At 44.1% G+C, this 24,769-nt stretch overlaps 2 long non-coding RNA genes across 2 annotated transcripts in view; both read left to right on the top strand.

Moving 5' to 3' along the window:
- Positions 1–24,769, top strand: part of LOC115089557 — a 79,648-nt gene that overhangs the window by 36,486 nt on the left and 18,393 nt on the right. The window lies entirely within an intron of this gene.
- On the top strand, positions 2,311–2,702 carry LOC115089558. Its single transcript, XR_003856164.1, has 3 exons — positions 2,311–2,365; positions 2,467–2,521; positions 2,609–2,702. It is a non-coding gene; the product is annotated as an uncharacterized LOC115089558 (long non-coding RNA).

The raw sequence follows: 24,769 nt of genomic DNA, 5'->3' as shown, positions 1-24,769 counted from the left end.
TGCTGCTCTGCCTCTTAGGCCTGAAAAGAAGTCCCCCCCCCCCCCCCCCCCAATTAAGCCCTGAGTAAAGGGAACATCCATCTGCCATTCTTGGTGACAATCATCTTGTTGGTGATCTCCCTGAAGCGCAGCCAGGGATCAGCCTTCTGCAAGGTGACGTTCAACTCCCACTCACCAGGGTTGCCCTTCTCCCTGCTCACCTGCAGTTTGCCCTCCGTGGAGCTCGGCAGATGATCCACCAGGCACTGCAGCAGACTCTTTCTCCCGCTGCCGCCGCTGCTGCTGCCGCCACCACCACCACTCTCCATGGGGCCAGCCCTCGCCCTCCTGCCATGCTTCACCCCGTCCCCATGAGACCTTCTTCTGCACATGCACACACAACTACTCTTAAGGTATATAACCACATGCTCAAGATCTGCAAAAAATATATACACTTCCTATACATTTTCCCAGTGGAGAAAAGTGAATAGTGGAGTGTCCCAGGAATCTGCTCTTGGGCCGCTGTTGTTTAACTTATTCATCAATGACTTAGGAAAGGGAGAGACAAGTGGAGTGATCAGATTGGGAGACGACACAAAAAATATTCACAGGCAGACTGTGAGGAGATGAGAGACTGGGGAACCGGGCATCTAAATGGCAGATGAAATTTAATGTGGACAAGAGCATAGGGAAAAATAATCGTAAGTTTAGCTATACAATTCTGGGTTCCATACTACGAGTAACTACCCAGGAAAAGGATCTTGGAGTCACTGTAGACAGTGTGCTGAAATCCTATGCTTAGTGTGCAGTTGTGGTCAAATAAGGAAGCAGACGAATGCTAGAAATTATTCCGAAAGGCATGGAGAATAGAGTTATGGTGCGACTGCTCCTTGAGCATTGTGTGTAGTTCTGGTCGCTCCATCTAAAAAAAAAAAAAAAGATAAAGCAAAACTAGAAAAGGTGCAGAGAAGGGCAACCAAAATGATAAAGGGGCTGGAACGGCTCCCCTATGATGAGCGCTAAACAGTTAGGGCTTTTCAGCCTGGAGAAGAAACAACTGAGAGGGGATATAACAGAAGCATTTATGTTCATACCTTTCCAGCTTTTCTTGTTCAGTTTACTGCTTTTCTTGGGCTTCTTTTGTGTCTCATTCAGCTGACTTTTGTTATCCCCTTCACCCATTTCCTTTGTATTTGTATTTGGGGGGTGACATTCTAATTTCTTTCTGCCACCCCGTTGTCTAGTTTAAATGCCTTATGGCATAGGATTTGAATTTATCTCTTAGGATCCTTTTTTCCTGCTACAGACAATTACTCTATATTGGACACACTAAGCGTCAGATAAGAGCCCGAATTGTTGAGCATAAGAGTAACCTGAGAATTAAAAGAAAAGGGGCACCGCTGGTGGACACTGGCATAAGTTTAAACATGAGGTAGAACAGCTACAGTTTTTTGTGATTACTCAGTTAAAACTGTGTATACAAGGTGAAATTATAAGTATGTAGTGGAAGTTGGAACAAAAGTTCATTTTTTGGTGGCGTTCGGTACAACCTTATGGGTTAAATGCTGGTGTGGATTGGGAGGCGTTTTATAAATAGGTACAAATGGTGGATTTATTGTGGGGGATGGCATTGTGGTAAGTACCCTTGTTTGGGTTGTAAGGTGTAATTGAGTTTCTATGTGTTTTGTGGTGAATGGATGTGAGTGGTGTTATTGTGTGAAGTTGGGATGTATGGTGTGATGTTTGGATATATGTGTTGGGTTGGTTTGAGTTGATTGGATGTGTCAGTTGTGTGATGAAATAAGGTTTTTGAGTATAGGGATGTTTAGAATAACTGGGTGAAGTTGGGATATGTGGAGTGGTGTTTTGATATGCGTGTCGGGTTGGAATGAGTTGATTGGATGCATCAATCGTATGATGAGTGAAGGCTTGGATATGCATGTTGGGTTGAGTTGATTGGATGCGTCAAATGCATGATGTGAGAAGGTTTTTTGAGTGTAGGAACCTCTTTGCAATGATGTGGATTGGTTGTTTAGATGCGTCCGATGCATGATGGGTGGGGTTATTGGGTGTGTTTGGGGAGCGCCATCTTAAAAGGAGAGGAAGATGCTGTGGTTGTACTGACGTTACCAAATGTGAAAGACGTGCTGCAGTCAAAATCGGGCGGTTTGGAAATAGTTGTAGAATTGAGGTTTTGCTTTTGAAGGTAAGATTGGAGATATAGTTTAATTTATGTCAACTTGAGGTAGCTGGAAGAGAATTGTATGGTTTGTGATGATTTATGTGTGTACCTTTTGTTTGAATAGGTACATGTGAATCCGGAATAGAGACGGGTGTTTTGACTTACCATTTGAGGTTAATTTAAGAACAGTGCTGGAATTTGAAGGTTAGAACTTTATGAAATAATGAGTAGACATATGTGACGGTTGTATTGGGCAGTATTGTATATTACAATAATATTCTTAATGGGGTTGTTTTTTGTTATAGGTAGAATAGAAGCAACGGAAGTGGACATGAACAGAAATTGATAATACTGGAGGAAGTGAGTTAAGAGATAGTGAGGTGGGGAGTGTAAGATTTTTCTCTTGTTGTGTTTTTATATGTTTTTAACATTGTTTTGTGTGTTGAGGTACACTGGGAGTATGGAGATGTCGACTCATAAATGATCTTGGTGCAAGTTATCCCCTGGAGAAGCTCATGTGAAACAAGGAACCTTGTAGGGCATATTGGAAGGATCCAGTGTGGGATCATTGGAAACATTTAATTCAAGAGAATAATATTGTTAAAAGGGTTCTCAATGAGGAAGTATTAGAACAGAGTGATTAAAGAGAAGTGTGGGAATATGAGATGAATCAGTAAATGTGGAGATATAGGGGTAAAGGGATATGCTATAGAGTGGCTATCCTGGGATTGTTAAAAGTGTGCATTTTAGGTTTTTAGATGGGATGGGGATTGTATGAGGCATGAGTGTGAAAGAGTGTGTGGGGGGTATGTTTTAGGATAATGCTTTTGAGTATTTCTGGCATGTCCATGATATAAAGATGTATAGGAATTGATATGAAAATTTATTGTATGAATTTTTGTAATTTGCACATGTGTTTATGAGATTGTATAAATTAATAAAAATGAGAAATATAAAATGCTGTTATGTAATGTGTAAAATTGAGGTTTAGTAATAATATGTATTAATACTGTACATTATATTTGGAAAATAAGACTTATGGCTTAACACTATATATACATAAGGTTTGGCAGACAGATCTTTGCCATAGAGCCTTTTACTGTTCCATACATGGCCCCAGCCTCCAATATATCCAAAATTTTCTTCCTTACACCAAGTTTTGAGCCATGCATTAAAATTATCTATATGGCTTAGCCTCTCTTTTCCCTTTCCATGAACAGGTAGCACTTCTGAAAAGACAATAGTCTGTGCCATGTGCCAGAGACTGGAAATTTCTCTTTACCACTTGAATGCTGTTTTTAGCAAGGTCTTACTGTCAATGGTGCTGTCTAGTCTTGATTACTGCAGCTTGTTCTATATCTTGCTCTTCCATTTTGGCCATGGTATTAGGGCACATAATACCCCAGAGTACTGGAGGATTCTGTACAAGATGGCGACATTCATTCACAGCCGTTTGAGCTCAGATTCTTCGGTATGGGTTTGCACTATGCTACAGATCTAGCAACCTTTCCTGGCTTTGTGATCAGCACAATATAGCCTTTCAGAGGTCCCATCTCATGGCTGGCTCACTTGACAGAAACATGTGCTAGAACTTTCTCGGTGGCTGGTCTGTACTTGTGGAATGCAATGCCTGCCTGATCACTTGAGAACAATGACATGTTTGCTGGCTTTTACAAAGCAGCTGAAAACTTATTTATTTAAGGCTGCCTTTGAAAAAAAGCAACGACTAGCTGTAGCTGATAAGCTCTCTCTAGCTGAAGGATAGTTGGTTGTGTTTTTAGCGTTCTTGAGAAAATTCAGGATAGACATGACTTTAAAGAAAGAAATAAAGAAACATCTGAAAAAGCGGATTTTTTATCGTTTGAAAGTACACATGCATTTACCGTATATCACATAGAAAGGAGGCATTCTGGGGGGGGGGGGGGGGGGTTTAGAGTCATTTTTGGAAACTATGTGCATCCACTGAATTTCCAACGAAGTAAGCTCGTTGCAGGCATGTTGCTAACACATCTATCTTATGCTGTCACTTGAGATGTGTTAGGGTATGTGCACAGAGGCGGATTTGTACCTTTGTCAGCCCTGTTTAGAAAGCGGTAGGGATGCACAACTGCCATAACAGGGCAGGGCGGCAGCCCACTGCACCTGCCTAATCTGTTTATTAATAAATCCGCCTCCCACACACACACTTTTGTGTATAATTTTATCCCACATTGCTTAATAATCCTTGAATTAATTTCAATTTCCCTCCTGCCAATTTTTCAACCACTTGTTACATGATTGATCCTAATTTCCAATTTATAAGATTTCTGCTATTTAAAATTGTATATATTTTATAAGATGTTATTTATTTAATTCAATTTTTTCCAAGTTCCTCATTTTCCTTGTTCTCTGTAAGACACTTGTGTTAAGTCATTTCTAAGTTTTATGTAAACCGAAGTGATTAGTAACATTGTTACCAGAACCTCTGTATATAAAAAATGTTAAATAAATAAATAATAAGCCGATTTTCAAACACGAGGGTGCGCGGGTAGCTTGTGTTTGAAACCCAGCTTTTTTAATGTTGGCTTAAAAGTCTGTGCATTCCTTAGCACTTGGAAACCTTACTGAAAATGTACCCAATTGTATTAAAATCTTCCACAGGTAAAAAACCTCTTAGTTTAGGAAATTTAATGCACAGGAGATGACATGCACTTAAGCGCTGTTCCTGCTGCCGGCCCGGGTATGGGATTGAGAAAGAGGACCTGGAAGGAAAGTTAACTGTACCAGCGGTCACCAGGAGGCTGGCCACCTTCAACTCCAGTCAGACACCCAATATGCCGGGATAGGGAGAGCTTTCTAAAACTGGAACAGCAAAGTTGGTGGTGGGGAGGCAAGCCATATTTTTTTACAGGAGGAGGGGGGCAATTGCCACTCCGCAACGACAACTAAGACTTTTGCGTCTCACCACTGCCTTGTCAAACTGCTTTGCTACCTTGGGATTATCATATACGAGCACCCTAAGATCTGATTGGTGCACCTCAGTACCTAACTCCCAGCATGCACTGCTGCCTTGGCATTCTATGCCCCCAGTACATGACTCAACACTTTTTTTTTTTTTGCATTAAATCTTAATTGCCATTAAATCTTTCGTTTTTTAGCCTGGTAAACACCCGCTCTATGAACTTTTGTTTTCCCTTGGAAAAACTCAAGTTAATGAACATGAACAATTAACTATTCTTGTTTGTTTTACAAACAGTACTTCCACTAGCCTTCTGTTTATTTATATAAGTGGGTCCATGTTTCCTCTGTGAAATCTAACAAGTTGGGCCTGAATTGTGAGTAATTACTGAAAAGGGAGCAGGGAGGGGGGAAGACCACCTTAATGATGGTCTTCCAGTAGGACATAAACCCTTTGAGTGGAGGCTTGAATATCACAGCTGCCAATAAATAGGTGTGAAAGGGGTGTTCCTGCCCCCCCCGCCCCCCCCCCCGCCCCCCCCAGGAGAACCCCTGGCATTATACAACCTAAACCTTATTTACTATCTGAATCGCTTGGGAAAAGAAGGAGGGAGGCAGCCAGGCATTTCTTCAGGAATGGGGAAGAGGTCAGAAAAAAAGGGGAGAGGAGACAAGAAAGTGTGGGTGAGGAGGAGGAGGAGAGTCAGAGACAGGGAAGGGGAGAGAGAGCAGGTGAGAGGGACCAGGGAGAGAGAGAGGATGGAGTAGACCAGAGGAGAGTGCCCTCCTGTTATTTTTGCACAGCAACACCTGGCTCCAGCATTTCTTTGACAGTGTTGTAGATATTTTGCTGAACATATTGAATATCCTCAGCTATGCCTGAATGCACCACCAGTACTGTACAAAGTGTCATGTGAGCCCAGCAAACGTTGCTAGCTGGAGGACAGTTCCTGGCTCATTTGGTAGCTGCTGTTAATTTTTTGTGGGGTTTTTTTTTCACTCACAGGGTTTGCATCAGTTTTCAAAAAGAAAGTATGCATGTACTTTCACTGAAAAATTTCTGCCTCCGGATTTTAGCATCTCCTTTCTGTGCAAGTCCTTTTTCCACGGAAAATGACAAACGTAGAGTTAAAAGATGCTATATCGTGCGCTGAGCCTAGCACACAGGCTAACGAGCTCTTGGACGCGCATTTTGGAGAGCTAGGCTAACACCAAATCCAATAAGGGGATTAGCGCGTCCAAAACAGGCATCCAAACAAGCACAAATTATTACTGCCCGATACAAAAAAATCACTCTGCACTCGATGCACATATTTTAACACGGAAAACTTAATGCCAACCCCAGGACTGGTATTAAGTCTTACACGCTCCAAGCCATCTATAATAAAACCCCACAAAGCCACATAAAAGCCCAAAATACTGCACCATGAAAAAAAATTGGCTGGCAGTCAGGTTAGGGAAACGGATGCCCATTTTTCTAACTGGCGCACAGCCACTTCTCCTGGGCGCCCGATGCCATGGACGCGTTAGAGACGCACAATTTATTTATCCCTAGTGCATCCTTTTTAGCGCGACCCCTCATTTAAATAATGCTTCACGCGCCCAGGAGGGGTGGCTGGGCTCGCATTATGAGAGCGTTACGCCAGCCGATATCGCATCGGCCTGTAATGTGCATTTTTTACCTTCCCCTCCGCGTACATACCCCCCACAGAAATCTAAGGTCAGCAAACAAAGCACTGCTAACTATTCCGTCAGTCAAAACGGCCAGATTAACACAAGTAAGGGACAGGGCCCTATCCCTAGCAGGACCGATAATATGGAACACCATGCCGGTAGAAATCAGATTGGAAAGAGACATCAAAACATTCAGAAAGAATTTAAAAACATGGCTATTTAAGCAAGCATACCAGAAAGAGAATCGAGAGTAGAACCCAGGGAACTGTTAGTTGCGGTCAGGCAAACTCCCACACACACACACACACACACCGTTCTTCTTAAAGTGTGTCTCCTCTCCTACATTCTAAATTCTTCTTTTTATTTTATACAACAAAGAACTAGAGTTAAGCAACACCAATCTTATAACTGAGTTAGAAAAACTGGACATGACTTATAACACTCACCAAATAGTATTTATTATGATATTATGTTACAGTATTTTTTATGGCACCTGTTTAAGAGTTAGAATTCTAAACACTTTATACAACATAGTTTTTGTGCCTTTTTGTGAACTGTTGTGATGGCACCCGCTTAACGATGGTATAGAAAAGATTTTAAATAAATAAATAAATAATCGCTCCCTCAGCAGTGCCTCCCCCTACATGAGGTTAAAAGTCCGCACGTTGTGGAAGAACGTGTGCCCTTTTAACCAGCTTACTGAAATAAATAACCAGTCTGAAGAGCTGAGAGATCGGAGGTGTACAGCAGGCGAATGGGCATTATAAACTAGGGCAAAGCCACAATCTCTCATGGCATGGATGCAGATTGGTAATACTGACTCTTGCTATGGCAGAAGTGATTAATTCTGCTTATTTGCTAATTAGCTTAACACTGCACCAATAATGAATATTTATTTAGTAAGCTTGTGCTCAATTTCTACTGCATAATTACTATGCAAATTTTACAGTTCCCAGTACCATTCTGTAAGCAATGAAGAGGAATAGCTGTCATGCCCCTTACTTACTCCAATTCTTCTGGTTGGCTGAGCCTCCAGTGTTCTCATCCGTCTTTGTCTCTGCTCAGAGCTGCTTTGGGGGACAGATCTCCACCTGTTTCCATCCCGCCCCATGATTTTTAGGAGGGCTAAGGGATACCTCGATTGTTTCCTGACGGACTGAATTCTAGTATGCGGAGAACTGGCTCTGAAGCACAGTCCTGTGTTGTTTTCCTCTATGAATATTTTCTTGGACTGTAGTGAGACCACTGGTCAGTGGGCCTTTGAAAGAGTTGCAATGTCCACCATTGATGCACGGGACACTGTAAGGACAGCAAAGGCAGGAAGGCTGCCCCGCACATGGCATCCCCAGCTCTGCAGGGTCCAACTTTGGGAGTCTGCTGGTGCCGATCTTTTCTGTGCTCTAGTCTAGATGGCACAGTGAGGCCTACAGCTCACATAAGAAAGGTCATTGCAGCAGACTGGATTTAGAACTTTCTTCGTGGAGATGCGCAGACATATCTTTCCTTTTCAAGCTGAGATGTGGATTAGGAAGTGGCACAATTCAGAAGTGCCGAACTCTTTGCACACTATAATTTCAGCCTTAGTATTGGGTTTAGGAAGTGTTTGTAGTGCTGCTTGTTTGATGCTGTTTATTTTGTACACTATGGTATGATGGAGCCGGATCAGACAATACTCTTTTTGACTCCCTGGCTGGCACATGGTGAGATATCAAGCTTGATAAATCCAGTCCTACTCTTGAGACCATGCTGAGATCATTTTCACCTTTAAAATATCAGTGCTACTCTCTGGCAGAAGGTGAGAAAATTGTCCTTTATTCATCTATTTTTGGAGCTTCCAGCACAATTAAAAGGGGTCCCTGCTGCAGTGACAGTGCCATGAGCCTTCATTTGCAGCTACTCATTGAATTTGTGCCCTGATTCTGGCCAATAGAATTCATGGTTGAGCAATGGCTGGGACTCTCTCGCTCACCTGGACCATGGAGCAGAAGCCATCCCTGGGAATGGAATCTGGATCTCTGGCATGGTGGTGCGGAGCTGCCACTAAACTATCATGCCAGTCCCATAGAGAGATGGTATGACTGTGGTGACATCAGGTTTTCCCTCTGGCAAATGGGCAGATAATATTGACCTTCCTTGCCCCCTTGCACATGTGGGCCACGTCCCAATTCTGGTCCATATGCCACTATTTTCAACTTTTAACCTTGACATAATCTATACTTAACCTCTACCTATTGATAGTACTGGACTACATTTGTCTCGGTGGTAGATAGTGTAATGCGGTATTTGCACGTTTTACTCTCAGCGCCTGGTTCTTATTATATGTGCCCCTAACAAGGTTTACAGAAATATACCATCTGGCCCCATTGCTTTATCTATTTTATTTTTGTTAGTTCCTTGTGAACACAGGCTTATAAAAATTGATTGAGTTCTAACTCCCTTCCTTTCCTATTTGTGGCAGTTTTCTGTGGCCCCTATTCCAAGCCCTTCCTCTGAACAGAAATCTTTGCTAAGCAATTCTGCTTTCTCCTCATCAGCATTTACATTTATCCCCTCCCCCAAACCACACTCTTCTGTATTTTATAATCCCATGTTTGCATTTCTTCCTGTCATTAATGTATCTAAAAAAAGTTACCATATTTGCTATTTTTAATTCCATTTGTGCTTTCAGTTCCTGACTACTTTCCCAGCTTCTCGCAGCTTTGCCAGATATTGTCGCTTGTCTTCCACCTTCTGTGACCTCTTGTAGTTCATGAATGCTAACCTTTATTCTCTTATCTTTTCAGCCACTTCTTTAGAAAATCACAGCGGCCTCTTTTAACTCTTTCCATTATTTACTTTCTTAACAAAAAGGTTAGTTGCCCTTACAATATATCCTTTTAGTTTTGCCCACTGCTTGTCTACTTCCCCTAGATTTTCCCATCCAGCCAGGGGCAGACTGACCATTTGTGCAATAAGACAGTGCCCGAGGGCCCACAGCACTTTCCCCTAGCTTCGATAGGTGGTTAGGGGCCTGGATCACTCAGGGGCCTAGATCACTGACTCCTTGAAGTATTTCCCCCTTGAAGTATTTTAACAAAGTCAGTTTTTTGAAGTCCAGGACCCTTGCCTTTGAATGAACCACCACTGCCTGTGTTCTAATACTGAATCACACCATCCTGTGACCACTGGATCCCAAGTGATCTCTCACTATAACATTAGAAACACTGTCCCCGTTGTAAACGTCACGTCCAGCGTCGACCCCGCACATATCCGTTTTGTTGCCAGATGAGTTCTTCCTTCAGGTCATCCAGGATCTCCCTGCTTCTAGAAGATACTGCAGCCAGGATGTTCCAGTCAGTATCTGACAGATCGAATCACCTAGTAGTGGCACCTCTCCTTTCATAGCAATTTTGTGAATGTCTTCAATTCAATTTCTATTTCTTCTGCCTGCCGAGGTCTGTATATCACACCAGTATAATCTGATTTTCCAAATTAATTCATAGTGCCTTTTCCTTACCTCTTAAACTTTATTTTTTCATATATAGCACCACTCTTCCTTCCTTTTCCCCCACCATGTTCTTTCTGAATAGATTATAGCTTGGTATAACTGTATCCCAGTAATCATTCTCTGTGTACCATGTCTCTCTGACTGCCACTATATCCAAGTCAGCCTCTTCCACAGCTGCCTCTAGCTCTGGGATTGTAGTTCCCATACTATGAGCATCAGTGTACATAGCTTTCTAGATGCCCTTTCTTCCTATTTTTGTGTTTAAAAATGGACTTACCTGAGTACTTTTACTTACTTTTGGGCTTTGTCCACCCATCCTTGAGGATCCTAGATTAAAGCCCTCCTCAGTAGGTTTGCCAGTCTGTTTTGGAAGATGCTGCACTACTTCATTGACAGATGGACCCCCATCTCTGCTCATCAGTCTTTGGAACATCATTCCATGATACAGGAAGCCAAAATGCTCTTAACACCATGCATGGGCCTTTATCCTTGACTTGGAGGACCCAGGAGAATACCGCCTGTGCACCTATCTGCTTTACCCTCTCTCTCAGAGCCATGAAGTTACATTTGATACGTTCTTGTGCGGTATCTAGCAGTATCATTCATGCTAACATGGATGCACAGCATCGGATAGTAGTCAGTAGACTTGATACTTGGCAAACTCTTCATATATGTCTTGGCACCCGATAGACAGCTTACCTCCTAGGACATGTTTTGTGGGCAGGAGGATGTTTTGTTGCTCCTCAGAATTGAGTCACCAACCACCACTATCCTTCATTCACAACTACCCAGGGATTTTCCTCCTATTTTATATGCTCTCCCAACTCTCATAGCCCAGTCATCACCGTGACAATCCTCAGCTGGGAGCCACACACTAGGACTCTTTCCGGAACTTTGCAATCCTAGGCCCTAAATACAGCAACTAGGTATTGCTGTTGTGCAATGACTGAGAATTCCTCCCTCTATGTCATTCCCAGCCCTGCCTGGCCTATAGAGTGATAGACCTGAGCCAGGATTCGATCCCATGTCCTCTGAAAGGTTGTTCTGGGCTCAGACCATTCACACTGGCATTCTTCCCGGGGGCTCTTACCAGGGGCCCTATCTCACTGAGGGCTACACTGGGAGTTACCTGAGGGGCATGCACACAGGTCTGCCTCGGGGGTTACCCAATATGAACACACACAATTACTGGGATTATACCTGGGGGCTTGAATCTAGGAGTTTATTCCTCACACAAATAGTCACATGCACGCTCTGACTCAGTACATCACGGTTTCAGGTATTTAGCAAAGTAGGTTTCTTTGAGCAATAAAATAATAGAACAGAAAATAAATAAAATCAAATAATACAGAAAAGTTAGTTGCAGCTAATAACAGTTACTATATACAGTATTTATAAAGCTTACATTTTTCCAAGGGATGAGTCTATGCTGTCACATCCAGGAAACACTCTCTCCCTCTCTCTCTAGCTGTTATTTCTTCTTATATACTGAACACTAGCAAATGCTTGGGAGAGAAGCAATGTCTCTTCCCTGGCTGCCTACTCTTACCAGTTTCAAGAACACTCTCTCAGACTTTAGTATCAGTTACTTACTTTCCCATCTGGGAACTACTGGCTCTACACAGGGCCGGTGCAAGAGGATTAGGCGCCCTAGGCACCTTCTGACCTTGCCCCGCCCCCACCCTGCCCCTGGTCACAGCCCCGACTCCTAACTCCAGGGGCAAGGACCACATGCCGCCATGCTCCCACCCCCTGTGCTGCCCCCCCCCAAATTTAAATAAAATAAACCCTTCCACCCTCCAGATCCCCCCCCCAAGACTCACGAAAACCCATGGTAGTCCAGTGGGGAGGGGGTCCTGAGAGCAATCTGCCACTCCTGGACGTCGGCTGCCGCTAACCAAAATGGCATCAGTAGCATTTAGCCCTTACCATGTGGCATTGGCCGACTGGTGGCATTGGCCAGCCCGTGTCACATGGTAGGGGCATGTTGGAATTTGTTGCCAGAGGATGTGGTTAGTGCAGTTAGTATAGCTGTGTTTAAAAAAGGATTGGATAAGTTCTTGGAGGAGAAGTCCATTACCTGCTATTAATTAAGTTGACTTAGATAATAACCACCACTATTACTAGCAATGGTTACATGGAATAGACTTAGTTTTTGGGTACTTGCCAGGTTCTTATGGCCTGGATTGGCCACTGTTGGAGACAGGATGCTGGGCTTGATGGACCCTTGGTCTGATCCAGTATGGCATGTTCTTATGTTCTTATGGATGATCAGCACGATGGGCGCAATGGGGGGAAGGCAGGGTGAGGCAGGGGCTGGGCAGAATTTTGAAGGGGCACTTTTTGCTGCTTCAAAATTCTGCCGCCTGAAGCGGCCGCCTCACCCTGGCTCGCGATTGGCGGTGGCACCCCATAATGGTCAGCGCTCTAGGCCCAGGCCTAGCTCGCCTAGTGCTTCTGCCAGCCCTGGCTCTACAGTTCTCAGTCTTACCTGTTCACAAGCATTTCACAGTGCAAAACAGTAAATATGAGAGGTTGCCTGTGGCCTTCAAACTAGTCTGTGTCTGGGTGAGAATTCGGAATCCACTACCTCCTCAGCCAGAGTAGTCAGAAGTAATTCCATTACAATGGTAGTGCAAAAGCACTGCCACTGAGCCACCCAGCCAGCCCCAGGGAAGTAACTGCAATGAACCAGAGGAAGATATCAAAAATACTTACCTGCTTTAATGCTTTTACATGAATACATATACAGCGTTGCTCTCTGCTTCAACGGCAGGGGGAAATGTGGAAAAGAGGATTTTGCATTCAGACAACAATCAACAAGGACTGAACTTCACAATCTGGGTTAACAAATAAGCATGGGGATAGCTTGCTTATTGCTGTGGTTACTACACTAAACCAATTAAGCCTGATACATCACTTCGAATACATATATAGCACTGCTCTTTGCTTCAACAGTAGGGGGAAATGTGAAAAACAGGATTTACATTCAGACAACATCCAACAAGGCATCGATCTGTGCAGTCTGGGTAAACAAGCATCGGGGTAACTTGCTTGATGCGGCGGTTTCTACCCTCAACCATTAAGCCTTATGCTCACCTTTGATGCAACCCCAACATTACTCTCTGCATCAATGACAGGGGATGGCAGGAAATTTGAAACAAACAGTTAAAACAAGGGCCCTTAACTTGGTGGTTGATGAAACAGATAAGGATGGGAAAATAAGTGTGGGAGCTTGCTGGGCAGACTAGATGGGCCGATTGGTCTTTTTCTGCCATCATTTTTATGTTTCTATGTATGTTTAATGAATTCATTTCCAGCAGGTAAAAAGTTTTTGACTGAACCCAAAAATTTAACCAAATTAAATCCCTGATTCAAAAAGTCAATTAGAATCTCCCCAAATCTGAAGTCATAATTAACCATTAACATCTGTAAAGTGTCTCAGGAGGTAGTTTAGTGCAACCACCATGTTCAGAGCACACAAAGGACAATCTTCAAAGTTGTTAAGAAGTACCTAAAAGATTCAGGACCCGTAAGTCCTCTTCTTCCCTCCCCCCCAAGGTTTTGATACTGAGCTCGACTACAGTTAGCAGTTTTCACTCCCCCCACCACCAAGAAAAAATCCTATAAAAGCACATAATTGGACATCACACAAATGATCTCTGTTCTATGTTCTCATGCAGCTGTCATCAGGGAATCCTCGTATGTGACATGTGACAGAGAAACCATCCAGATACTTTGATCCTGGAGGGAATTCAGTGGATCTATCCGAACTGCTTCTTACCAAATTCTATCCAAGAAGAGACAGGACACCCCCCATTCACATAGCAGCAGGTACTGCTTTATCAGAGGTTGGTATGCATTTTAGCAAATTTTATTGTAATTTCATCAGGCAAGTAGTTTTGATATTAAGGTAAAGCTTGTGTGGCAGACCCTCCCAGTCTGGCCACCAGATGTCACTGTCCCTGTAGTATTACACTCTAGTAAGGAACCATCCATACCCCTCAGTCCCTCCCACCTGGAGGATTTGGATTGGATGCCTGAACACTATTTAGCCCAGCCATTTTAAGATATCTGGGGTTCAGTTTGAGGAAGCAAGGGAAGAGTAAGGATGTTTCAGTTTTACACTCTGACGAGTCTTCTCAGTTTCATTCAAAAGGAGTTTCATTTAGAAGTGTCGTCTCACCGTGCACTCCCTGCCAGAGGTTCCTTCTAATTTGCGGAGAGAGAGATTTTTAAGGCAAAAGGGCTCTCACTATAGGACCAAAGTCCTGTGAGCCCACTTTAAACCCTTGGTGGGCAGGCACCAGTGATGGATCCTGCTGTGAGAGAAGGTGAGGGCAGAAGATAGGGATGGGTTTTGGATCCCCCTTCCCCACTGGGATTGCAGAGCTGAGAATGTGCCTGATGCCACTGATTTTCCCCCAAGGAAAGTTCCCTAGAAATATCAGTAAATTCAGGATGAAAGAACCACTGAGGACAGGAACTGGAGATCCCATCCGGATTTCCACCCCTGGGACCTGGACCAGCTGGGTGTCCATTATGAAGATGTCTAAAGACACAATTTTTCAGTAAAGCTGGGGACACCTCCATTAGGATTCCTGCACAGCCACTGGGAGAGTTATGCTCATTTAAAATCACCATGGCTTCTACCCAGGGGTCTGGATTCAGGACACCTACCTACAGCGGAGTAAGAGTAATGTACCATCAGTCAGGTGTACTCTCACATTTCTGGATAATGGACTTTAATTTCTTATTACCAATCAGTAAACTATTATTTTACACCCAGACCTGGACCTGTCTGCTTATTACAGTCTCTCGCCTCATGGGAAGCACCACTTGACTACACACACACTGGCGACCTTTTCTCATTGTCTGGGCCAGAAGCAAGAACATCCCCTCCCCCCATAAAATAATTCCACCCCCCCCCCCCCCCAGGGATTAAGAGTCAGCATGGGATGGAAGGGTTAGACCCTGAAGATATAAATTAGTTGTGTGCCCTTAGGACAGAGAAAGTGAACTCCCAGAGCCGCAGCATGCCTGTGGCCATTATGGCCACAGCCATAGGTGCCGCTACCAAAATGCGCCAACAAGAGCAGTACAGCCAGCTGCCATCGGGTCCTCAGCAAAAGAAAAGCAGCTCTGCCCTGATTGATGGCGTGGTCGGCGCGGACTTAGTAAATGGAAAAGCAGCACAACCCCGCCAGCAACACTGCTGATTCTAGTGGGGCCGCACTGCTTTTCGTTGGGGCCAGGCTGCTGAGGAGGAGGAGGGGAGCACGCCCTGCCGGAAGTAGTCCAATACCCCATGGCATGAAGTTGTTCCCTTGGCCATGGGGGCTGAAGAAGGAGATTGTTGCTGCCTACTATGTCAAGGAAGAAGTAGCTGAGAGAGAGCATGTGTGCAAGAGAGTGGGAAGGTGAGAGAGAGAATGTGTGCTTGTGTGAGAGAGAGTTAGAGAGCATGTGTGCTTGTATGTGGAACAGTGAGAGTATGTGTGGGAAAGTGAGAGAGCATGTGCACATGTGTGTGAGAGAGAGCAGTATGTGGGAAAGTGAGAGAGCATGTGTGCATGTGTGTGGGAGAGAGCATGTATGTGGGAAAGTGAAAGAGCATGTGTGCATATGTGTGGGAGAGAGGGAGCATGTGTGCATGTGTGGGAGAGTAAGAGACAGCATGTGTGCATGTGTGTGGGAGAGAGCATGTGTGCTTGTGTATGGGAGAAAGAGCATGTGTGCATTTGTGTGGGAGAGAGCATGTATATGGGAGAGTGAGACAGAGTATGTGTGTATGAGAGGATGCATGAGTATGCACAACTACTCCAGTACTCTTTGCCTGCTAATCCATGACAATTTCAGAGCATCTGGAAATCAAAGTTCCAAGGTATGGATAACGGAGAATTTTTTAAAATCCTTATTTTAATTGTTGAGTGTTATTTGATGTGTCTGTTCTGAAATATTTTATTGATATTTGGAAGATTTTTATGAGTTTTTAATTATTGAATGTTATTCTAATCATTAATTGTTTTGAATTATTCTTTTTATTGTTATGGTTTTACTAATTTTGTTTTATGAGGAATGGTAATGTTTCTGTTTTTTACATTGTTGCAGTACATACAGAATTTGGCTTGTTGCAGTTTCCAGATCAGTTTTTGTCTGTACATTTCTATTTATACTGTATGGTCTCTTTATTATGTATTTAAGGGTCTATCTGTGTTTTGCATGTGTGACTGAAGGGAGTTATTCCATTACTGTGTACTTTCTATGTAGGGATTTATAGCAGCTTGGCTTGTTCTATTTTCCTAATAGGGGGTGTATTACTATTTTAGGCCTGTTTTAATATTTGTAGCATTAACTTTCATAGGTAGGGTTGTTGCTGTTTGAGTGCTGGCAGTTAGTGCTATTTTTATATAAAAATTATTTTTTCTCATGGCTCTCTGAGGGTCATGCCCATTCTCAAGACGCACAATTAAACTCTGGAATTTGTTGCCAGAGGATGTGGTTAGTGCAGTTAGTATAGCGGTGTTTAAAAAAGGATTGGATAAGTTCTTGGAGGAGAAGTCCATTACCTGCTATTAAGTTCACGTAGAGAATAGCCACTGCCATTAGCAATTGTAACATGGAATAGACTTAGTTTTTGGGTACTTGCCAGGTTCTTATGGCTTGGATTGGCCACTGTTGGAAACAGGATGCTGGGCTTGATGGACCCTTGGTCTGACCCAGTATGGCATTTTCTTTTGTTCTTATGTTCTTATTACAGTAGGCCTAATACCATATAGGTTACAAGTATCACTTGCTTTTTTGCAGGGTTTTCTGGTTGGCACCTCAGCAGTGCATGTAACTATACATATTGTGATATTTTTACCTCAGAAGACTCTGCTTTGAATGTCCTTTTTCATGTAAAATCTGTTATTATAAATGCATTATTTGTAATTGTGTGTGAAGCAGGTGTGATGGGGTGGAGGGTTCAAGGCTGCAAAGTTTTCCTAGAGCCTCTAATACCTTTGCAGTGGCCATGGGCATTGCTGTACAAACATTGAACAGAGTCTCCCAACTCATGGTGTCATGTGTTGTGTAAAGGGGGAGGGCACAGATTTTCATTTGGCCATAGGTGCCAAATTGCCTGGCTACAGCTCTGCGAATTCCAGACCTCGAGTGCCACAAACAGTCCAGATTTTCAGGATATCTACAATGAATATGCATAAGAAAGATTTGCATGCACTGCCTCCATTGCATGCAAATCTATCTCATGCATATTCTTTGTGGATATCATGAAAACCTGGCCTGTTTGTGGCACTCGAGGACTGGAGTTCCCCACCCCTGCCTTAGGAGCAGCAATCCTCCATTTACAGTGCTGCTGTGAACCTTTCCTGCTGGACTTTTGTAGAACCCTTTAGGGCCTTAAAAGGCTTATCCTTCCTCACTGTGTGGGAAGGAAAGACCCAGGAGCATGGGTGTAGCAGTAGCGCATGGTCTCCCACATCAGCCCCTGTTGCCAAGGAGAAGTTGGGGCAGGGACTACATACAGATGATGTAGAAGTTAAGGGGTGAAAATATTAGTGGCATAGGGACTAGAGATGTGTCCTTTGACTTGTAGACCTGGGCCCAGAGCCATCTTCTTAGACTGGACAGGCAGTCCTCTCCCCTTGGAGAGACCATCCCTACTAGCAGCTCTCTATTGAGAGATACATCTCATGAAGAACCCTGAACCACAAAGAAACAGGAGTTTTATTAAACAACTGACATCTCCCACTGGGGAGTGCCAGACACCTCTACCACGCCTACTGTATTCTGACTTCACAGAGGGTCTGTTAAGACTCTGAGGTCTACTAGTAAAGGACCCACTACATATACTTAACCTCTACCATAGAAGCCAATGAGCTTCACTGATTTCAGTGGTAGGAGTTGTATGAGGCACATGTACGTCTAAGCCTGGATGTTTCATAGAGTGACATCTTCTGGTATAAGAGATGAGATCTACACAGAGCGCAGGAGCTCCTTTTGCTCAGCCTTTTTGTCTGGGCCCATTCTTCTGCCTTCTTGCCATGTTTTTGGCCACCTGGTAGAGAAACCCAGGGAGGCACATTTTCCCATGGAGGGAGTAAATGTTACACTCTACTCCTAGGCTTAAGGCCTAGTTTCCTTTGGAGGAGCCCCAGGACAGACTTATGGGGATACCACCGTTGAAAACAGCCTGCCTTGGGAGTCTCATCATTTATCTCGGTCTCAAAATTGAGTGACTGTGTTTCTCAGATGCACTATACTGGATTTTTGTCAGAAATGAATTCCCTATGCTGAGGAGTTTGTTGTGCTGTTAAAGTGTTTTATTTTGCAACTGGCTATCTGAACTTCTTTACTGTGTAAGCCTGTGGAGCTACCTGAGTGCCTCTGTTTGTATTTAATAAATTTGGCTTTATTAGAACCACCAATCTAAAATGTGGACTGAATCCTTTTCTGAGGGTTTGGGTGCAGCTGAGATGGAAGAGGCCTCTGAATTGCGGTAGGTCTGACGAGGCAGCCATATGTAGTCAAAGGAAGTCTGTTCAATCCACAGAGGAAAATGTTTCCCTGTCCAGTAAGAAGGGTCCATGAATGATACCTCTGAAGACTGGTCTGCAACACCATCTGCTCAACCATTTTTGAACCTACAGACCAATTCAAGGATGTGAACCCCTCAGTACCTGGGTTTTATTTTATGTACCCCTACCCGGGATTGCAGATACAAATACTCAAACTGTCATTAAGCTCGGTGGCTGCTCTTGATATTCCACACCTTGCAAAAAGCCATCTTTATATAGCTTTGACTTACTGTCTCAGTGGATTTATGGCGTGCTTTAAACTATGTTTGTCTGCATTTTAAATGCCACATTTGAGTGATGAAAGGCTGAAATTTCTGTAATTAGTTTGTCAGATCGAGCTGTTTAGACGAAAAGGGAACAGTTTGAATGGCGCCCCCAGGCAAGCAGCATTTTAGTAAGAAACAAATAAATTAATAAACATTATTTTGGCAGTGTTTCTAATTGCCCTGCTAGCATAATATAAGAAGAGCTGCCTGCTGAAGCATCTGCCATGAGGAGATGATCCAACCATGGCTGGGCCACTTCCTGAGGGCTTTGCCTTGGACACTCGCTGAAGTGAGCACGGGCAGGATGCTACAAAGTTAAGGGCTGGCAAGTGCTGTCCCTGTGGGGCTATCCCCAGAAAGGTCAGCATGTGGAACTGCTGCCTGCTGTGGACTGAGGACAGCTGCGTGCCATCTCCCGCCTGCTGGAATAAACACACTGACCACATGCCATGCTCAACGTGAGCACACAAAATGCTGCTATGAAATGTTAACGAGCATGGGCCACTGGCAATAAGCACAGAGGTGTTAATTCCCTTTACTGGGATTTTTTCCTTTCTGGTGTACAGTCATTGATGTTATGCCCAGTTTATTTCTGAAGAACAAATAAGCCATCTTAAAAGAGATGCTTCTAGGGAAAGTCGCACAAAGCCATGCAGGATTTTATTAGATGACACTATTAGAATGAGATTTCGACAATGGTCTACTTGTTGGCAAAGGAGTTACCTAATATTGCAGTCTAATTGGTTGCTGAGGCCGGTTTTGAGGGTGTGTGAGAGAGGAGGAGTATGTGTGAGAAAGAGCAGGAGTGTGTGTGTGTGTGTGTGTGTGTGTGTGAACATGTGTGCATGAGAAAGAGGAAGTGTGTTTGTGAAAGCATGTCTGTGTTTGTGAGAGACAGAGGGATTGTGTGATTGTGAGAGAGAGATTGTGTTTTTGTGTGTGTATGAGAGGGAGTATGTGTATATGAATGTGAGAGAAAAAAGGAATTGTGTGTGAGAACGTGTTTATGTGTGTGAAAGTATGTGGGTGTGAGATGGAATGTGTGTGAGAACATGTGTGTGTGAGAGAGAGGGAGTGTTTGTGTGTGTGTGAGAGTGTGGGTGTGTATGAGAGAAAGAGGGAGCGTGAGAGTGTCTGTGTGTGTGTGAGTGTGAGATAGGGATTATGTTTGTGAGAGAGAGCGAGAGAGACCGAGAGGGATTGTGTGTGAGAACATATATGAGAGAGAGAGTGACTGTGTATGAGCATGTGGATGCACAAGAAAGAGAGGGAGTATGTATGTGAGCATGACAGCATGTGTGAGTATGTGTGTGAGAGCATGTTTGTGTGTATATGTACACTCTGCTGATCAGACAAGTCACTCATCTAGGCTCTTCTCCTCTACTGCCAGTTCCCAACTCTGTGCTTTCCAGCTGGCTGCATCATGTGCTTGGAATATATTTCCTGAGCTGAAGCTTTACGCTTCCTATCTCACCTTCTTTAAATCCCATTTAAAAAAAAAAATTTTTTGAGGCTGCTTTTAAATCTTAAGCCTGATTGTCCGCTTTCAGCATCCTTCATGAACTAACCAATTTTAACTATTCTCTTATTATATGAAAGTCCCCAAGTCTCTTTTATCCTGTATGTTTGTCTTGATTAGACTGTAAGCTCTATAGAACAGGGACTGTTTTTTTTATATGTTGTTTATATATCGCTGTGTACGTTGAATAGTGTTATAGAAATAGAAAGAAGTAGTAATAGTGGTATATGAGTATGTATGTATATATATGGCAGAGAATATAAATTTTATGCAAGCCCTCCCCCACTAATCCACAACAATCTCAGGTTGACTGGAAATTAAAAGTTGCCAGGTAATATGATCTTTATAGTATGCTACACTGTGCATGACGTTTGTCATCGTCTAATGTTCTTGCCAGGTATAGAGAGCAGAGGAGTTGTTTATCTTTATTATTTTTAATTATTGGGTGCTATTTGATATGTCTGTTCTTATAAAATATTTTATTGATTTTTGGGAACTTTTAAAAAAAATTTTATATCAGTTTTAAATTATTTGTTGTTATTCTTTTCATCATCTGTTTTGAAATATGTTTTGTTTTGGTTTTTTTTGGATTTTTTTATATACCGAAGTATAGCAAACTGCCTTCACTCCGGTTTACATGATAACAACATAATACATACCTTTAACTAAGATTTATTATGTTTAACTAAGATTATTTTTATTATTATTTAAGATTATTATGTTTAACTAAGATTTATTATGTTTAACTAAGATTTATTATTTAAGATTATTATGTTTAACTAAGATTTATTATGTTACGATCATGCCTCATTCACCCCCAACACCATCCAGGGACATCACCGGCCCTCGGACATTACCATCCTCCTGCCTCTGCACGGGGCCTTCCTGCATGCGTGCGTGCAGTGCGCTCTGCATCTTAAAAGGACCGTGGCAGAAAAGTCCCCCATGGTGCCCTTTGACATCACTGGCTCCTAGTGTATAAGGGGACCCAGAACGCTGCCACGATGCCTCAGTAAAGGGTTTCCTGCATCAGCAATGCACGTTGCTCTCAAGTGCCTGGTTCCTGCTTTTTCCTGTGATCTTGGTTCTTGTTTGTCCAGCATTACTGATTCCTATTCATCCTGCCCTGTCTTGTCCAGCCTTGCCTTGTCCAGCCTTGTCCTGACCAGCTTATCTCATCCAGTCTCATTCCCTTTTCTCTGTCTCATCCAGTGCCTTCCTGTGTCTTCATCCATCCTGGCCTGACCTCAATATATAGACTCCTTGCCTTGGACCTGACCACTCTGCCTGCTGCCTGGACCTGACCTCTTGCTTGGACCTAAGCACGTTTGCCTGCTGCCTGCCCCGAACTTTGACCTGTCTCCGTGTCTCCAGCTTGCTGCCTGTCCTGACCCCGGTGTGCCCTTGGACTCTTGCTCTCTTCACTGCCCTAGGGACCCACCTAAATCCTGCCGGCTGCCAGAACCCAAGGGTTCAACCTGCGGGGGAGGCAACTGGTAAAGGCGAAGCTCCAGACTGTCCCACTACAGGGCGCGTTCACCAGCTGCAGGTGTAGGCCTCATAGGTTCACTTATCAGGCTGCGTCGACTACGTTGCAGCACAAAGGGCTCACTTCCACGCCACTCATTACATATTAGTATGGTTTTAATATTATGATTCATGTTTTATGTTTCTTGATTTTGTTTGATGTTTTATGAAGAATGGTAATGTATCTGTTTTTCCATTGTTGCACTGCATACAGAGTCTGGCTTATTGCAGTTTCCAGTTCCAATTTTGTCTGCATGTTTCTATTTATCCTTTAGGGTCTCTTTATTCTGTTTGGTGTGAATCTGTCTGTATTCTGCATGTATGACTGAGGTATTCTGTCAGTGTGCAATTTCTGTCTAGAGATCTGCAGTAATTGTGAGAAGATAATTTTAGGCAGCTTAAGCTAGATTCCCGGAAGACTTTGTGATGTGAAGAGAGCTATGGATCAGAACAGGCTACAACAATTGATGATTGTGGATCAATATGTATATTTATTACATATAATTTAAGTACAAGGATTGTAAAAGCATGACACTATTACTGGTCTTTGTTTTCCCTTTATTCTTGAGACTCCCTGGCACCAATGAACTAATAGTTAAGATAACCTCAAAAGACTTCTGGTGTCTCTTAAGCAATGGGAAGATCAAAAATCAAAAATACCTTCCTAGCAAGCTGGTTTTAAATCTTTTGTTAAAGTGCAAATTGAAACACCTAACTTGCAGTACCTGGACTAAACTCAGAGAGGATAAGATATATAAAGCTGTGTGCAACAGTGAGTCATTGAATGAGCCACGAACAAGAGAGTGAATAGCTTCTATATGTGGAGTTCCCAGAGTTGTAAAGTACTTTGTTTTCAAGAATACATAATTCCATAGCAGGGAGGACGCCTGAGGAGAGTATTCTTTGTATAATACCTTTTCTTTATGCTTATGATTGCAATCTTATTTACTTGATTAATCTAAATAATGCTTACAGTTTTGTGTGCTTGTATTGATATTCATTATGATATTGTTTCTCTTTGCTGATTTCACACTATATATTTACAATATTTAGAAAACTAAGGCCAGGATTCATCAAACTATCACATGCTATAGGAAGAGGGGCGTGTTTTATGGTAATAGCCTATTTATCACAAAGTGCGCTATCTTAGCGCTTCGCATAGGTATTACCGCAGAGTGTGATAACTTCTTATAGCCTTATAGCTGTTAGGATTTGTGGACCCTTGGCCCGAGGTGAGGTTTGTGCTACCTGAGGGATTGGGCCCTACAGGTCCCCACTGTCAGGAGGCGAGGCTGGCCGGGAACAGAGGCAAGCTGGGCTTCTCCAGTACCTCTGGGTGGCTGGTCCCGGAGAGAGTACGCGACTGGATGCAGAGAGTGTCAGAGGGGTTAGGTATAGTCCATGACAGGAGCACTCTCGGATGGGGAAAAAGAGAGAAACTCCTGGGATGCAAGACCACACTGGCTCCGAAGACTGTAGCACAGGGCCACGTGGAAATGGACTCGAGATGAGGAGGTGCAGATGCGGAGGCTTGAACTGTGATATGCTGAATAAAGGCCAGAGCGAGGAACCCACTGTAGCAGATGCCCATAGGATAGCAACGCAGAGGGACTGCGGTAGGAATCCAAACGGAGGAGCATTGGACCAGGGCCCGAGGAGCGGGAAGCACTTGACAGAGGATCCGGGTGAAGAAGCGCTATGCCTGGCCCCGAGGAGCGGGAATTGCTGAGAGTGAGTCCAGGTGAAGTAGCGCTGAGCCAGGCCCCGAGGAGCGGGAAGTGCTTGAGAGAGAGTCCAGGTGAAGTAGCGCTGAACCTGGCCACGAGGAGCGGGTGGCGCTGGATAGGAAGCACAGAGAACTGAAGAGCAGGAACAGGAAGTCCGTAGCGAAGGATCAGGCACCACTAGGAACCAGGGAACTCGTTGCCAAGTTGGTTAGTGGTGGCTGGAGGTGTAGCTTAAATATGCCGGGCCTGTGATGTCATCAGCCGGGGACCGGCCTGAAGTTCCCGTGCTTGGCCCTTTAAAGGGAGGACAGCTGGCGCACGCGTACACCTAGGGAGGTCCAGGGTCGGAATGCTGGTCGGCGGCGTCTCAGCCACCATGTGGAACACGGGGAGCCAGGAGGAACGTGGCGGCAGCGGCTGGCCAAAGCCGTGCGTGAACCGGGGGTGCTGAACCAAGCATGACGAGGTGAGTTGAGCCTGCTGTGGGCGGCCGCAGCCGGCGGCCATAACAATAGCTAGGCTCTCTCTCTCTCTCTTTCCCACTCTCTCTCCAGCTTAAAATGCTATTTGCAAAAACATTGCAAAGTGCGATAAAGCCACAGGAGTGGATTTTCAAAGGGTTACGCGTGTAACCCCCGAAAACCTACTCTTGCGCGCGATGAGCCTATTTTGCATAGGCTCGGCGGCACACGCAAGCCCCGGAACACACGTATGTCCCGGGGCTTTGAAAAAGGGGCGGTCCGGGGGCATGGCTGGGGGGGGGGGGGGGGGGGGGGGGGGGGCGTGATGGCAGTCTGGGGTTGTGGCCGGGGGCGTGGCGGCGGGCCGGGGGCAGGGCCGAGTGCTTCAGCATAGTGGCCTGTGCTGGGGCATGGCGCGCTGGCAGCTGGCT

This window comes from Rhinatrema bivittatum, chromosome 4, assembly GCF_901001135.1.
Source record: "Rhinatrema bivittatum chromosome 4, aRhiBiv1.1, whole genome shotgun sequence".
In the NCBI taxonomy this organism is placed as follows: domain Eukaryota; kingdom Metazoa; phylum Chordata; class Amphibia; order Gymnophiona; family Rhinatrematidae; genus Rhinatrema; species Rhinatrema bivittatum.
The sequence above is the reverse complement of the archived record's forward strand: the minus strand, read 5'-3'. Positions and strand labels throughout refer to the sequence as shown.